Here is a 15,913-nt window from a genome sequence, read left to right as displayed (position 1 = left end):
GAAGGGAAGGGTGTGGACTTTGGCTGTCTCTGAAAAACTTGGGTCCTTGCTGGCCTTGAAAGCCCCCAGAATGATAGTTCCCCTCACCCCTGATCAGCTGTTTTTCAAAGCTGATTTCACAAGAGCCCTGCCTGAGGAGTCTGTGTCTTAACAAGCAGCTCAGAGAATTTTGTTTTCTGCCCACTGACATACCAGGGTCATCTCCAGGCCTTGTCCCCTGGGCAGGGCAACCATCTGGACATGCTAGGCCTCCACAGAAACTTGCAAGGTTACCCAGCTATACTACACCCCGGTCACCTCATGCATCTCTCTGGGTTGGGGGAGACCCTTCTGGGTTGAGCATTAGCCCTTTCAGATGAGGCAGGGATTGTACCCTTTCATGTCCTTGTCAATGCCACCTGCCAAAGATTCTCAAAACCTCTGTCCCACCTCCACCCTGCAACACAGACACATGGATGATTGGATGAGTTGGGTTTATTGTGTGGCATACAGGACAACATGGTGGATCATGGGATGCCCTAGGAAGCGGACAAAACTGGAGATAAGTTACCGGACTGGGCTTTGGTTAAAGGATTTGGGGGAAGCTCCAAGCAAGTAGACTGAAAGCTGGTAGAATTAGGTGTGTGGGGCAGGTGGCAGGTTCTAGAACAGGGTACCACAATGACTTTAATCTCCAGGAAGGGGCAGACCAGAACAAGGCTGCAACTGCAATTGGCAGAGCAGTTGTCAGTCACAGAAGCTTGGCGAGGGCCCCATGAGTGTCTTGGTTGTCTGCTTGCATTCAGACAAGACTGTGGGACAGACTTGATTTGTTCTTGTCCCAGGGGGTCTTGTCCTATAAAATTGTCCATGTTCAACAGGAGGATGCCAAGGTCACTTGCTCGACTTCAAGGACTGCTTCTCTCTTTCTTATGACCCTCTTACCTGCCCACACAGGGAGACTGGGCTATTTGCACCCCATCTAAGAGAAGGACAAAACAGCCCATCAAACCAATCTTTTCTCTCCTGTCCCCTCTCCCCTTCAACTCTGACTCCAGGCCCCCTGCACCAACAGAGGGCATAGATTCTGACACCTCCTCTGTGCTCTCTCCCTGGGAGTACAGTTCCCATCTCATCTCTTTATCCACTGCTTCCTTCCCCAACTTCAAACCATGCCTGTGCAGAGGAGATAAATCCTTCTTTGTTCTGTTGAGCCTTAATTCCCTGTGGGTGTTCAGCTGCTTTGCTCCTGTGCAGTTGTGACTGTCCCTGATGGAGGCCCCTAAGCCACTCTCTCTCTACATCCTGTGGCCCATGTGCACCCTTACAGTAGAAGACTGAGGCTGTCAGATGATCTGTAAGGTGCTGAGGTGGATGGCGTCGGTTTTGGCCATGGTGGCCATAGTGATGCTGATCCCAGCAAGAGTGACCACTCTAGGACTGGGGTGGAAGGGGATGGTAAGTAATGTGGTGAGTGTGGTGATGAAGATGGCAGTGCTGCTGTTGGGAGCTGTGGTAGTGAGGATAATGGTGGGAGAGGCAAGATGGAGTTGACAGCCATTAAAGGCATGGAGGTGATAACAGCGATGGTGATGAAGATTGGTTTGCACATGGAAATCTTGAAGGGGCTATCACAGAGAGTCTGTTATTCCCAAAATCATTTAACCTAAGCCAGCTTCCTTTGGTTGCTTGTGGCAAACAGCGATGCAAAAGGAAGCCAGGGTGACAGGGCTGTCTTCCATGTCTGCAGTCCCAGGGCTGGCCGCATTTCCAAGTCTGTGGAGAAGAGATGTGGGTTACTGCGGCATGTCTAGAAGTATACTCATGTGTTCTCTAATTGGCCCTGACAGCTGTAAGGCATCTGAAAAGACTCGAGAGACCCAAGTATTACAAGGCTTGTCACGTGGGTGAAGGCAAGAGAAAGGGCGTGGAGCCCCAGGACCAGGTCTGTCCTGTGAGGCAGGGGACATACTGAGCAGATGGCTAGACCAGAGCACTTAGAAGCCATTGTGCAGGAAGGTTTGGGGGAAGTGAGTTCCAGCAAGCAAGAGGAGTAGGGCATGTAGAACTGGTAACCTGGGGATGGAAAAAGGTTGAGACTTCCAGCCAGGTCTTCAAGAAGACACCTCGAAGCAAGAGAGCCCTGACCCAGCTCAAGGATACCCCAGTAATGCAGTCACACTCATCCTGCTCTGGGGCGCCCAGTGGCTGATCTCTCAGAGAGGCAAGGTCTGGGTCTGGGGCAGAGGCTGCCACACCCCATGCTAGGAAGGCCTGGCCACAACACCCTGTCTGACCATGATGACTTTATTCCTCCATGGGACACTCAGGAATCAGAGGCATGGAGGTCAAGGAGCCTGAAATTGTGATGGGTGCCCAGAGTTGCTGGATGTGTTGAACTCTGAGGTGGGAGAGAGGTGCTCTGTATCACACAGGATCCACTCAAGAGGCCACAAGCTACTCTAGGTAGTTCCCACAGATAGAAGTGAAGATAGGGACTGGCTACATCAGGGTTGGAAGAGCTGGGAAGCTAAGAGAGGTTAGCAAGTGCAGGGGCCTCTGTGACCCTTAGGATTGTCTGGAAGGAGAGCCAGAATGGCCATTCCTGGAAGTCACATGCCACGGCTGTTCTACAGGAACCAGAACCATACTGAGTGCTCACCCACTGAGGAAACACTGAAGCCCAGAACAGGAAGGAGAAAAACTTTTCTGCCCCGGTGGTCTCCTAATGTTCCTCTCCTTGATAGGCCCTACAAACAGGCCCATTGACAAGGCAGGCTGAGAAATGAAGTGGACAGAGAGGTAGAGCTATGATTTGAATGTGTTTATCCTAGCCAAAAGTCATGTCAGGGAGCGGTGTAATGGCTCAACTCGCTACTCCTCTACCTCTAGGCATGGGCATCCCATATGGATGCTAGTTCATGTCCCGGTTGCTCCACTTTCTAATCCAGCTTGCCACTTACAGCATGGGAAAGCAGTGGAGGATGGCCCAAAGCCTTGGGACACTCCACACACTTTTGAGATCCAGAAGAAGCTCTTGACTCCTGGCTTTGGATCGGCACAGCTGTGGCTGTTACAGCCATTTGTGGAGTGAACCAGCAGATGGAAGATCTTTCTCTCTCTCTTAATTTGTCTTGTCAGTGAAAATAAACCTTTTTTAAAAATCATGTTGAAATTCATTATTATTATTACATAGAGGCAAACAGATCTCTCTTCTGTCCACTGGTTCACTCCCTAAATGCCTTCAACAACCAGGGCTAGGCTAGGCTGAAGCCATGAGTCCAAATCTCCTTCAAAGTCTCCCCCTTGAGTGGAGGCACCCAACTACTGAAGGCATTGCTGCTTCCTCCCATGGTCTGAATTAGCAGGAGGCTGGAATGAAAAGCTGATGGTGTGATTCAAACCAGGTGCTCCAAGCTGGGATGCAGGTATCCTGACAGGTGGCTTAGCTGGTCAGTCAAGACCCCATCCTTCAGGTTGAAATGTAATCCCCCATGCAACCTGGAGAGGTGCGGGTGTGGGAAGTAATTGAAGGGGATTTTATAAGAGGACTTGCGGGATGGAGTGCATCACACCCACCCCGCCATATAAGGAACAGTGCCCTCACTTTGGGAGGTGCCACCTTGAAAACAGAGAAAGATCCTTGCCAGACACGAAATCTACTGGTGCCTTGCTCTTGGATTTTCCAGTCTCCAACACTGTAAGAAAGAAATCTCTTTTGCTTGTAAATGACTCAGTACATTAGCATTGTGTTAGAGCATCTCAAACAGACTGAGATGGAAAGAAAGAGATCTGAAAGCAAACAGGCATTGGCCACGGCATGTTGCCAAGGAGGTTGAACTCTGTTAAAATTTCACTCCTGCTTGCACACCTCCCTCATGGCTTCTGAAAGCATGAGAGTCAGGTAGATGGAGACCAAATCATTCATCTGGGCTGCAGACACAGGAAAGATCCCACACCTCATGCTTGAATTTGGCTGACATATTGTGTGTCAGTCAGAGATGGCCATGAGCAGCCCTGCCTCCATCCCGTGGTGGTAGGGAGGAGTAGAACAGATGTCCACAGAAGAGATCATTCAGACTCCCCCAGTCTTATTCAGCGGAGCTGCCTCCTCCCCAGGATGACACAGGGAGAAGTAATAGAAAGGCAGGTGCTACTTCTCTGAGAGAGGCCCCTCGACACACAACCTCACAGTGTCCAGCCAGCCATGCTGCCATCCCCCACCAAATGACATTCAGTGTCTCTTGAAAGTCATCAATAATGAGGACCCTGCCACCCAAAGTAGCCCATCTCACCGTCACACTGTTCTGATGGTTAAACCAGTTTTCCTACAAATGCTGTTCCCCCCCACGGGGAAGTATCTTGTCTTCCAAGACATTACTTCTGAACAAGTCCCTTTCGTAAGCTCTCCTGGGTCCACAGGTTCCCAATTACTTGGTCATCAGTCACTTCCTTCTGGACAAGGTGAATATCCTTTCTAAGGATAGCAGCTAGAAGCAGCTACCACAAGGCATCGCCCATCGCTGCTCATCCTTAGGTTGACAGAGGCCACCTCTGTCCACAGGGACTTCGTATTCATTGCCTTCAGTCCCTTCAGTCCTAATTAGAACTGGGGAAGGTGAGGTTCAGAGGGGCCGTGACTGCCCAGGGTCATGAAATTAGTAAGACACTCGGGTGACAAAGCCCACTATCCTCCTGCTGCAACCTACATTCCTAACACCACCACATACAAAGCACTAAATGAGCCACTGCAGCCATGGGGAGGCCCTAAGAAGACTTGTGAAAGCCTGCCTATTCACAGGGCGTGAAGGAGGATAAGGCAAGAGGAGTGAGAGGGATTCGGGGCTCTGGGTCTCTTCCCCCACCCAGACTCGGGATGTTCTAGGGGATGTGACTCGGAGCTGGGCTCCCAGCCCCATTTCTCCTCTCAGCGAACCCATAGGAGCAAAGTGTACACCGCAGCAGTAGCTCCTAGCTCCTCACCAACAGGAAACCCTACAGCACTGAGCCCCTGCTTCCTCGTGTTTATTTTACTATGTTATAGGCAAATAGCTTTGGTAGGAATGCTCTGCTCTGAATGTAGCCCAATAAAGCCCTCAGCTGTTCCCAGTGCCTGAGACAGAAATCATGTGTTAATAATTCATCAGCGGGGTGAGCATGAGCGTGAGTGTGTGTGTGTGCACATGTGTGGCTACCTGAAAGCAAGTCTCATCGTTCTCATTTATAGCTTCTGATACCATCCGACAGAAATCCATTCTTGAGTGAAATATTGATGGGCTGACTCTGCAATCTTAAATGTGTCTCTTAAATGGCTGTAATTAAGGCTGGCAAAGAGTGGTGGCAGCAGAGAAAGAAGACTGGAGTTGCTGATCCTAAGCCTGAGAATACATTCAAGTGTGTATGTGTGCGCGTGCGCACACACACACACACACACACACACACACACGTAGCTAACGAGGCTGACCGCCAAATTCCTGCAGTCACACAATGGCGGCTCAGACTCCTGCCCCCACTCAGAACCCCTTTATCCACATCCACCGCAGGATCCAATCCAACTAGCCTGACCTGGTAGAGAGACCACATGATTCTCTAAGGAGCCACATTTGTTCGTCACCTGTACATCCTTCAAACCAGGTCTTCAAGACAAGAAGGGGCAGACAGCAGGTTGAACTGCTGTTTAGAGCCTCAGCATCCCATATTAGCATGCAGTGAGTCCTGGCTGCTCTGCTTCCCAGCCAGCTGCCTACTAATATACCTGGGAAAGCAGCAGAAGATGGCCCAAGTGTTTGGGGCCCTGACACACACATGGGACATCCAGACGCAGTTCCTAGCTCCTGGCCTCAGATCTGGCCTTTTGGTTAGTTAGGGAACACATCTGCAAATGGAAGATCTCTCTCTCTCTCTCTCAAACAACAAACCAATTTTTTTAAATGAGAAAGGACGAGGAGGTGCCTGTCCCTGGGACACAGCCACAGCCCTCAGTGTGGAGGTAGCCCCCAAGCAGCAAAGGTGACAGAGACTGCCTGTTCCTCCATGGGCAAAGGGCCTGAGCACATGTGCACACGGGGCTCTGTTGGCCTAGGGACCGCACAGCTGTTTCTTCTTCTGAGTGTCCTTTTCCTCCTTGTATGTCTCTCCTTCCCTCCTTTCCACATTTCTCCTCCTCACCCTCCCTCCATCTCCCCTTCCTTCCTTTTCTCCCTCTCATCCTACCTTCCCTCCTCTTTTTGTCCCCCTTTTCTCAGACAGAATAGGACACCCAGATAAGCACCTGATCAAAAGGGCTTTCATCAAAACCCTAAATGGTCAGCTGTTGCCCGAACAACTTTCCTAGGGCTCAGCTCCATCATTTATTAATGCTGAAAAGCACATGGGAGCCATCGGGGAGGAGAGGATTCAACAGATCTAGACCCAAGAACCATTTCAAATTCCCAGCTGACTATGTGATACTTTGAAGCCTCGTTTGCCTCACCTGTGAAATGGGCACTGTGGAGCCTATGGCTGGCAGGAGGTATGAGGACCAGCGAGTAGGTCAGCCTACAAGGACAGTGTGGGCTTGCACACAGCACAGACAGGCATCATGGAAGCTACCACCAGGGCTTCAAGGCCAGGGCCAGCCCCTGCTGAGTAAACACTGCTCACACAATCCTTGGCTTAGTTTTGCTTTCCACAGGTAATCCACTAATGTGATGGCTCACAAGCCAACAGCTGGGAATGCATCCGCACTGCCCAGCATGAAGCAACAACAGAGAAAATACGCCAGGAGATGTTGCCACCCACACAGTCCACTTTACAAAGTTTGCCTCAACAGAGGCCATTTGCTTCCCAGGCTTTTCATGTCCAGCTGGAGGAGAAGCCAGGAAGGAACTCCCTGGGGCCTGTGGTTCTCCAAGGGTGTGTTGCGCACCTGTCCATCCTTCATAGAAGGGCATGGCGCTTACCTCCAGGCTCTCATGAAATCCTTATGCTGAGGAACACACAGTTCCATCCTGAGGGGAGACATAGCTCCAGTCTGAGGGGGGAGACACAGCCCCATCCTCAGGGATCCCCAGTCTGAGGGGGGAGACACAGCCCCGTCCTCAGGGAGCCCCAGTCTAAGGGGGGAGACACATTCAGTCTATCAGTGAGAGGTAAATGGAGAATACAGGAATCCATTTAACAGCTCTTGTACTCAGGCACAATGTGCCCAGTGAGATCTGGGTGCCTGAGAGAGATGTGGCTGATGTGAGGCCCTGGCAGAGGGCTGCAGGCTGGGCACCGCCTGGGCCACCCCCAACTCACAGCCCCTAAACTTTAGGGTTCATGCTGAATTCTGGAGGCACATGGTTGAGTGGGCAATTAGTATTCTAAACATGAAATTAATTTATCCTACAAATATGAGAACCTAGTAATTTGTTTCACTTTTATTTTATTGTCAGATAGGATTCATTTTCTACATGATTTTATGGTTGGATAGGATTCATTAGAAATTTTCCCCCAACTACTCCTCTTTAAAAAAAGTTCTGTCTTCCGTGTACGCAGTGCTTGAGCTGGCCTTAGATTTTCTTCCTCTGCTTTCCTGCCCAGTGTCCATTCCCGCACAGTGCAGTGCCAAAGCCCTGGGGCCACTCTGCACCTGCACCTGAGCTCCAGGGCCACGGGGAGTTCAGTCTTTGCAGAAGCCTCTGGCATGGGACATGAGACAACGAAGTGGTTGGGAGAGGGCGAGGCTGGTGGCTCCTCTGTATTACCAACACTGTGAACCTCTCTCTCATAAGAACAAGCATGCTTTCTCTAGTGCCCACCTGGGCCAGATGCCAGGGTTGGTTGTATGAACTGGGCCACCTGCTCTCACTTCAATCTCTGTCTTCGCACTCCCTGCCACAGACTCCGACCCCCACCCCAGGCAAGCCATGCACCTGTATGAACATGAGCTCTGAATGTCACTGCCAGCTGGTTTTCCAAGGCTTCTCAGCTTGGCCCAGCCTCTGCTGTGCATGTGCTGCTCCCTGGCCTGCGATGCCCCCTCAGTCAGGCCCTGTGTGTCTTCCTCTGCCCAGCTCCCCAATGAGATGGTATCTCTCTGAGAACCTGCACACATTCTCCTATCGCCTTCACTGGGGGCAAGCACAGGAACCTGGACCCCCTCTCCCCGTCACATGAGCAGCTCCTGCTAGCGAATCCCAAGATGCCTCTCTCATCAGATTGGATGACAGCCTTTTGCATCAGAATGGATGAGACTGCATCTTTCCCCCCACCCCCGCATCAGACTGGAACTTCTGGAGGACACAGGCTAGATCTCCCCGATAAACAGGGTAAAGTCGGGCTGGGCTCTGCACAAAGGCAGGGATGTGTCTCTTTGCTATCTTGAATCTCCTTCGCATAATTACCATTGATGCCTGTCTTTCCCTCTGCGTTCTACGGTGGTGGAGGAGGGGAAGGGGACAAGGACTAGCCTGAGCTGTTCACTGTTCTATCGCAGCTCCTGCCACACAGACATCTCCACTGGAGGGAACAAATACAACAACGTAATGCTCCTGGCTCATAGCCCTGGGTTTCCAAACCCAGATGTGTGTCAGCTTGGGGGAGTTCCCAGGGACATGGTGAGTGTTTGCACGTGGGACTCCTAATGGCCCTGTGAGGGGTAGCACATCACAGGATACAGAGTACAGAGAACAGAGGGGCGAGGAAGCACCCTGGGGCTAGTTTTTGCTCCTCATCAGCCTGCAGCTCTGGGCTGCTTCTAAGTGTCCCTGTACCTTGACGTGTGTGAAGGTGGATATAGTAACAGCACGCACCCCAGGGACGTGGCCCTTACAATAAAGGAAAACTCCCTAGAACTGACACTCAGCTGACACCAGCTACAACCATTGCCACCACTGTCCACAAGGCTTCAAGAGGTTCCCTAAGTTGTGCAAAGTTTGGAGACTATCTCCGGCCAAGCAGAGCTCGGACACCTGGGTGTGAACCCCTTGTCCAAGGTCTGGTGGCCTGCAAACCCCCATCCCTTCTAGGCCACAGAATTTAGACTCAGCCAACCAAGAAGCATCTCAAGTGGTCATAGGAAGAGACAGGTCACTGCTAACATTTCAGCCTGGGAGAAACTGACTTGGGAGGAGCAAGTCCTGCTTCTGACGGACAAGCAGAGGAAGGGTGAGCGGAAGACCATGCCAGGTGAGTCTCAGCCTTCAGGAGAGGCCACTGTGCTTCTTGTAGGGCATGGCAAACCAAGAAGGCTCTAGCAGAAGGCTCTACCCATTCTGATTCTCATCTCCACCACTCCGTGCTTAATTACACAGGTCAGACCTGCTCCAGCCACAGGACCTTTGCACATCTCAGGGCAGGAGCCCAGAGCCACCAAGTGAGGGCCATGGTGAACCAGACACACACTATTTTGCCACCAGTCATGTCTTTCTAGAATTGTGCCTGGATGGGAGGTATCTCTACCTAATACAGGAGTTGGAGACAAGGTTAATTTAAGTCCCTTGAGAAGCTGATGCAAGAATTGACAGAGGGAAGAAACAGCTGATGTGGGAGAAAAGGAGACAGATGGAGGAGGCTAGAACTGTGTGATGGTAGCGCTGGGCTGAGGAGAGTGGGTGGGAAGAAAGGAGCGAAGGAAGGAAGGCAGGCAGGAAGGTGACAGAGAAAAATCTCAGATAGCATAGGGCCAACCTTTGTGTTGGTTCCGCCAACCATCCCAAGCAGTCCAAGTCTGAGCGCAGCCTTAGCACCGTTGCAGCAGTGAACTCACCACACAGCAGCATGGCCAGGGCTGTCAGGTAGTAGCTTCGCACCTGTGGGAGGGCAGTGAGCTCTATTTTCAGGGCTGCCAAACCTGGACCCCTGCCCTGAGAACCCTCCCATTCTTGGTGCAGGGTCATGTGCGGCAACCTGGGATTCCCTAGCATGAGCTGCAGATGTGATGGGGGTGGGAGCAGACACCTTCAATAGGCCTGCAAAGATAACAGCTCATTACTGTGTGGGATCCCCTATTCTGCTGAAATCCTGCAGTCAGACCTCTTGGACCAAGTCAGAGAGCGACCAAAATCAACAGTCAGGCATCCCTGAGCAGGGAACCGGGTTCCCAGCAGATCTCTACACCAGGCAACCCAGCTCCGGGCCGCCTGTTCTCCCTGCACAGGGAGGCGCCTTTACACTGAAGCATGTACAGCCAGCACAGGAGCCACCGCAAACCGGCAGCCCCAAGCCTGAGCTGAACTCCTTATGATCCACCTGCCAAGTGCCCTGCCGCCCGCCCCCTCTCCCAGCTCTGATCTGCTCCGTGCACATGCGCGGGCTCTACTGCAGCTGTAATTTGCTGGTTACATAACACGCGTCTGGCCCGCTGGAGAGTTTCCAAATTACTAATCTATTATTCATGCCGTCCACAGTCGCTCTCCGCAGACGGCAAACAGAAGAAAGAAAGGCCACACGCGAAGGAAGAGAGAAGGCAGGGAAAGGCAGGCGAAAGCAGGGGCATGCTTAGCCCTAAGCCTGCTGAGCTGGAAAGTGCCTGCAGCACCTACAGCCAACCAGGGGCCCCAGGGCTTCGAGAGTGGGCCATGAGTTAGCTGTCTCAGCCTCAAGGACAGAGCGCAAGGTCTAGGAATGACTCCAGACCTGGGGCCCAGAAAGCTGGGATGGAGGATGGGGAGAGGGGGAGGCAATGCAGTCCACAGGCCTGCCAGACTTTCCACACCATTGCAACTCCCAAAAGCAGAGCCTTCCAAGACCAGGTCTCTCGGGACAAGAGATGTAAAAAGGAGGAGACATGGCACCCAACAGAAAGCCCCAGTCAGAGGAAGAGGACACAGCCCCGTGCTCAGGGAGCCCCAGTTTGTAAGACTTAGACTTACACACACACACACACACACACACACACACACACACACAGATGCTACCAACAGTTTCTAACAAAAAAAGTCTAAATTTGGATGTAAAAAATGTGAAATTCACACACAATTTTTTATAACATGCCTTTAAAAAAAAGATGTATTTATTTGAAAGGTCAAGTTACAGAGACAAAGTGAGGAACAGAGTGAGAGACATCTTCCATCTGCAGATTCATCCCCCAGGAAGCTGTAATGGCTAAGACTGGACCAGGATTAAACTAGAAGCTAGAAGCTTATTCCAGGTCTCCCACCATGGTGACAGGGGCACAGGCACTTGGACCATCCTTTTCTGCTTTTCCAGACACATTGACAGGAAGATGGAAATGGAGCAGCCAAGACTTCAGTTGATGACCACATGGGAGGCTGGCACTGCAGATGGCAGCTTCACCTCACTATGCCACAATGCTGGCCCCATAGCATGCATTTGCCATGAGCTGCTTTTTTTTTTAAAGATTTATTTATTTTTATTGCAAAGTCAGACATACAGAGAGAAGGAGAGACAAAGAAGAAGATCTTCCATCCAATGATATCACTCCCCAAGTGACCGCAACGACCAGAGCTGAGCCAACCCAAAGCCAGGAGCCAGGAGTTTCTTCTGGGTCTCCCACATGGGTACAGGATCTCAAGGCCTTTGGAGCATCCTCAACCACTTTCTCAGGCAACAAGCCGGGAACTGGATGGGAAGCAGGGCCACCAGGATTAGAACCAGGGCCCATATGAGATCCTGGTGCATTGAAGGCAATGACTTTAGCCACTAGGCCACTGTGCTGGGTCCATTTGCCATGAACTGTTTTGAAGACCTTACACCAAGTCCTATTAAGAGCACTTAAGGATTTGTCCCTGATGCAAACACAGATATGGTAGCTGGGTCCATGGGAAATGCACATAGTACAAGATCTTTTGTAAGGACTTCAAAATTCTCTGCATTAAGGTAAATGTATGTTTCAATTCCACTTCCCATATACATGTTGAAATTCCCTGCTGCATGTAAAGAAATGCAGGCAAACATCCATTGATTCCACATATCATTCTCACTGGATCTCTCTGCCCTCAGGAGGTGGCTAGTCTGAATTGAAACATAAACCCTGCTCCTGCAGACTGAACAATCATCTCACATGGCAACTGAGGAGAAGAGGTGAAAGCATGTCTCGGACCATCCTCGGATCACCCTCGGACCACCTCCTAACCCTTGGGTGGGAGGAGCTCATGGACAGATTTACATTACACTGGTGCACCATGGGAAACATGCTGTGGTTTTAGGGGATCCTGGGAAATCCTCCAGCACACAGTAGTTTAGCGCAGATCCCTCTCAAAAGCCCAAAATATGAGCAAAGCAAAACATCAGTAACAGAAATCTTTCTCAACTCAAAGAAAATTTAAAATAGCCCAAGAAAGAGTTGTTATTATGCAGCCTCAGAATAGTATGTGTGTCATTATAATGCCCAGATAAGCACTGAGTACTTATTTTTAACCAGACATTGTGTTGGGAGATTGAGGGGAGTGATTGTTGCTGGTGACATAATAGAACACTAATATAATAATGCTACATGGAGGGAGCTGGGAGACATGGTTTTCAGAAGTTGCTCGCCCTACGATGCTTAGGCTAAGAAAAGAGAGTATCAGTTAGGAGATGTGGGCATCTCCACAAGAGAAAGCTGACCTGAGAACAGATCATTATCTAAATAAGAGAATAAGGAGTCTAGAAAACTTGTGTGGGAAACCCACAATTGCCAAGGACTTAAGGATACATATGAAAGTTGGAAGGCCAGGTCCAGCACGATGACTCAGTGGCTAAATCCTCATCTTGCATGCACCAGGATCCCATATGGGTGCCAGTTCATGTCCCAGTTGCTCCACTTCCCATCCAGCTCTCTGGTTGTAGCTTGGGAAAGCAGTCGAGGATGGCTCAAAGCCTTGGGACCCTGCACTCACATGGAAGACCTGGAATAAGCTCCTGGCTTTGGATCGGCTCAGCTCTGGCCATTGTGGCCCATTTGGGGAGTGAACCAGCAGACAGATCTTTCTCTCTGTCTCTCCTTCTCTAGATGAATCTACCTTTTCAACAAAAAAAACGAATATTTAAATATATATATGTACATATATATATATATATACACACACATATATGTGTGTGTATGTATGGAAGGTCACAGGCATTAGGGCCTCCAAGCTCCTGTTGTGGCCTGAACAGTCTTTGTAATTTCCAACCAATACTATATGACAAGACCATTTACTTTACTGAGCACACAGTGAACACTATGTGCTACATGCCAGATTAGTCCATTTTGTGTCACTGTAACAGAACATTCAACTTCATTAAGAATCAGGATTTGTTTTGCTCACCCTTTGGGAAGCTAAAGGGGCAGCACACTCAGTTCAGCTTCTGGTTGCAACACAAGACAGTGGAAAAGCTGGCTGAATCATAGGTGAGTAGTTTCTCTTTTAAACAACCCACTCTCCTAGGGAAAAACTCTCTCCCCAAGGACAGCACTGATCCCTGCCCATGGCATAGCCCCCACCAGGCACTCCTGATGACCAGGTTCCAGCACACAGTACGGGAACACACTCAAGCCCTCACAAGACCACAACACGTGTGCTTACAAACATGAACTCATTTAGTCTAGCTGAAACCCTGCATGGGTGGTGATCCTCTATAGACAAGGATACTGAGATTCATTTGCTCAAGGCCATCATTAGACAAGGTCAGAGTCACTGGCTCCTTCACAAGGGGCCCGTACAAGAGCTAATACAGGAGGCCTCCACGCACCTTCCTGGTGAATGACCGCTGCCTTATTTCCCCCAGGAAACCACCGTCCTCAGTGCTACTGCATATTGGCTGCAACATCCCACGTGGTCATTCACTTGTTCACCTCTTTTTTCTCATCTGTAGGACAGGGGACTAATAAAAGACCTCACAGCATTATTGTGAGTATTAAGAAAATTAAAGAGATGAGTGCATGCAAAGAGTTTAGAAACAGAAAATATTTAATATATACCAGTCACGGTTATGTCTCATGGCATGTCTTAACTCACCAAATACAATCTCTTATAAAAAAACAATTAGCCATTTCTTAGGGAATTATGGTGTAGCAGTGAAAACAGCTGCAACATTGGCATCCCATATGGGCTCTAGTTCATCCCCTGGCTGTTCCACTTCCCATCCAGTTTCCCTACTAATGCACCTGGGAAGGCAGAGTAAGATGCCTCAAATGCTTGAGCACCTGCCACCCACATGGGAGACATGGAACAAGCTCCTGGTTCCAGGCTTCAGCCTGGCCCAACCCTGACCATTGCACCCATTTGGTGGGAGTGAGTCAGCAGATGGAAGACCTTTCTGTCTCTCCTTCTAATTCCAACTTTCAAATAAATAAATATTTAATAAAAATAGCCATTTGTTTTCATTTCTGACCCTGTGTAGAGTGTGCTGGGCATATAATCCTAAATATTACCCTAAAACAGGGATTGCTATCTTATTGCTATATAACAAAATTCAGCAGCTTAATACAACATTTCTTCTTCCATGGTATGTGGGTGGGGAACTCAGGCACGGCTTAGCTGGGGCCTGCGTGTCAACCACAGTAAAAGGCTTAAACTTGGTCTGCTCCCAAGTTTGCTGTGGTCATTAGCAGAGTTTTCATACAGCTGTTGGCCTGAGGACCTTACCACTTTGCTGGCCACTGGCTGGTGGTGCCCCTCAGCCTCTTGCCATAGGGGGCTCCCAGCACATTTCATCAGAGCACGTTCATGAAAAAGCAAGAAGGAAGATCTTCCTAACCTCATCACCAAAGTGGCCTCCCATCTCCTGGTCATATCAGTTGGTTATAGGCAAATCACTCACGAGGTCCTGTCCACACCGAAGAGGAGGAGATTGCAAAGGGCTGCAACCTCAGAGGTGAGGTCAGGGCTCTGTGCCAGAGGCTGCCAACCACTGGGCTCACACCTGTATGTTGACAGGTCCCATGAGGCAAGTTTGCTTCAGGTGACAGTGGGCAAGGTTGGAGGGGCCCCTGGTCCTGCCTCTAGGGAGAGCCTCCTTAAACCCTCCTGGCACCCTGCTTCCCCCTCCTGTGCAAGGAGCAAGGTAGACCACAGACGGAGGATGCTTCCAGCACTCCTGAGCTTTCAGCTCTTTGAATTTAACAGATTTTAATTCAATTAGGCTGATGAAGCTAGAGCACTGTGTTCTCTTGGAAGGCTGCCAGATACATGGCCATGCAGTCAGGCTCCCAGACTTTGCTGAGGTGAGGGCTGGCTCTCTTTCTTCCTTCACCACCAGCCAGCCCCTGAGGGAAAGGCAGAGGCAGAGCCTGTAGAACAGGAAAAGTCCCCCGTGCTTCCTTTTGCCTTCCTCCCACCTCCTTGCCCTGAATTGCTCCGGAAGCTAAACCACAGCCCAGGCACAAGCAGCTAGGCAGGCTGGCATCAAACCTTGGTGAGATGCAAGGCCCTTTCGAGGTGCATGATTCAGAGAGGCGAGCCCTGCATGGAGTGTGTGACTAGAATAAGTGTGTCCCGGAGGCGAACACGGCTCTGCCGCTTCCCAAATGCAGGCACACTCCCCTCGGAATCCCTCTTATCACTTATCCCACCACTCATTTCCTTTCCTCCGACAGCTCAGCAGCAGCCCACCCAGCAGGCCCTGCCTTTCAAACAGCACCCTGCTCCCCCCACACAGAGGGTGATACATGAATACAAGATGCCAGCGAAACATGGTGAGAGACTGGAATGCTGGAGAGCTCTGTGCAGGTCTTGGCCATGTCCCCAACTTGTGGTGTGGCCCTGAGTAAGCCCCATTCCTTACTGAGCCCCAGCTTCCTCCTAGACTGGGCAGGCAGAACAAAAGTCACATGTATTTGGCTACAAGGAGCTACGGTGGTTTGAGTGGTGGTTTTCTTTCTAAAATTCACATGGAAACTGGGTCCCCAGGGCAGGATTGGCTCTGGAAAGCTCCGTCCACATGGATGCCCTCACAGAGAAGCATGGCAGTGGAATTTGTCTCTTCCCCCTATTCTATCCCGTCCACCATGTGAGGACACAGTGGTCCTCCCCTCCGTGGGATG

This window comes from Ochotona princeps, chromosome 1 (genome assembly GCF_030435755.1).
Source record: "Ochotona princeps isolate mOchPri1 chromosome 1, mOchPri1.hap1, whole genome shotgun sequence".
In the NCBI taxonomy this organism is placed as follows: Eukaryota; Metazoa; Chordata; class Mammalia; order Lagomorpha; family Ochotonidae; genus Ochotona; species Ochotona princeps.
This window is presented reverse-complemented; position numbering follows the sequence as displayed.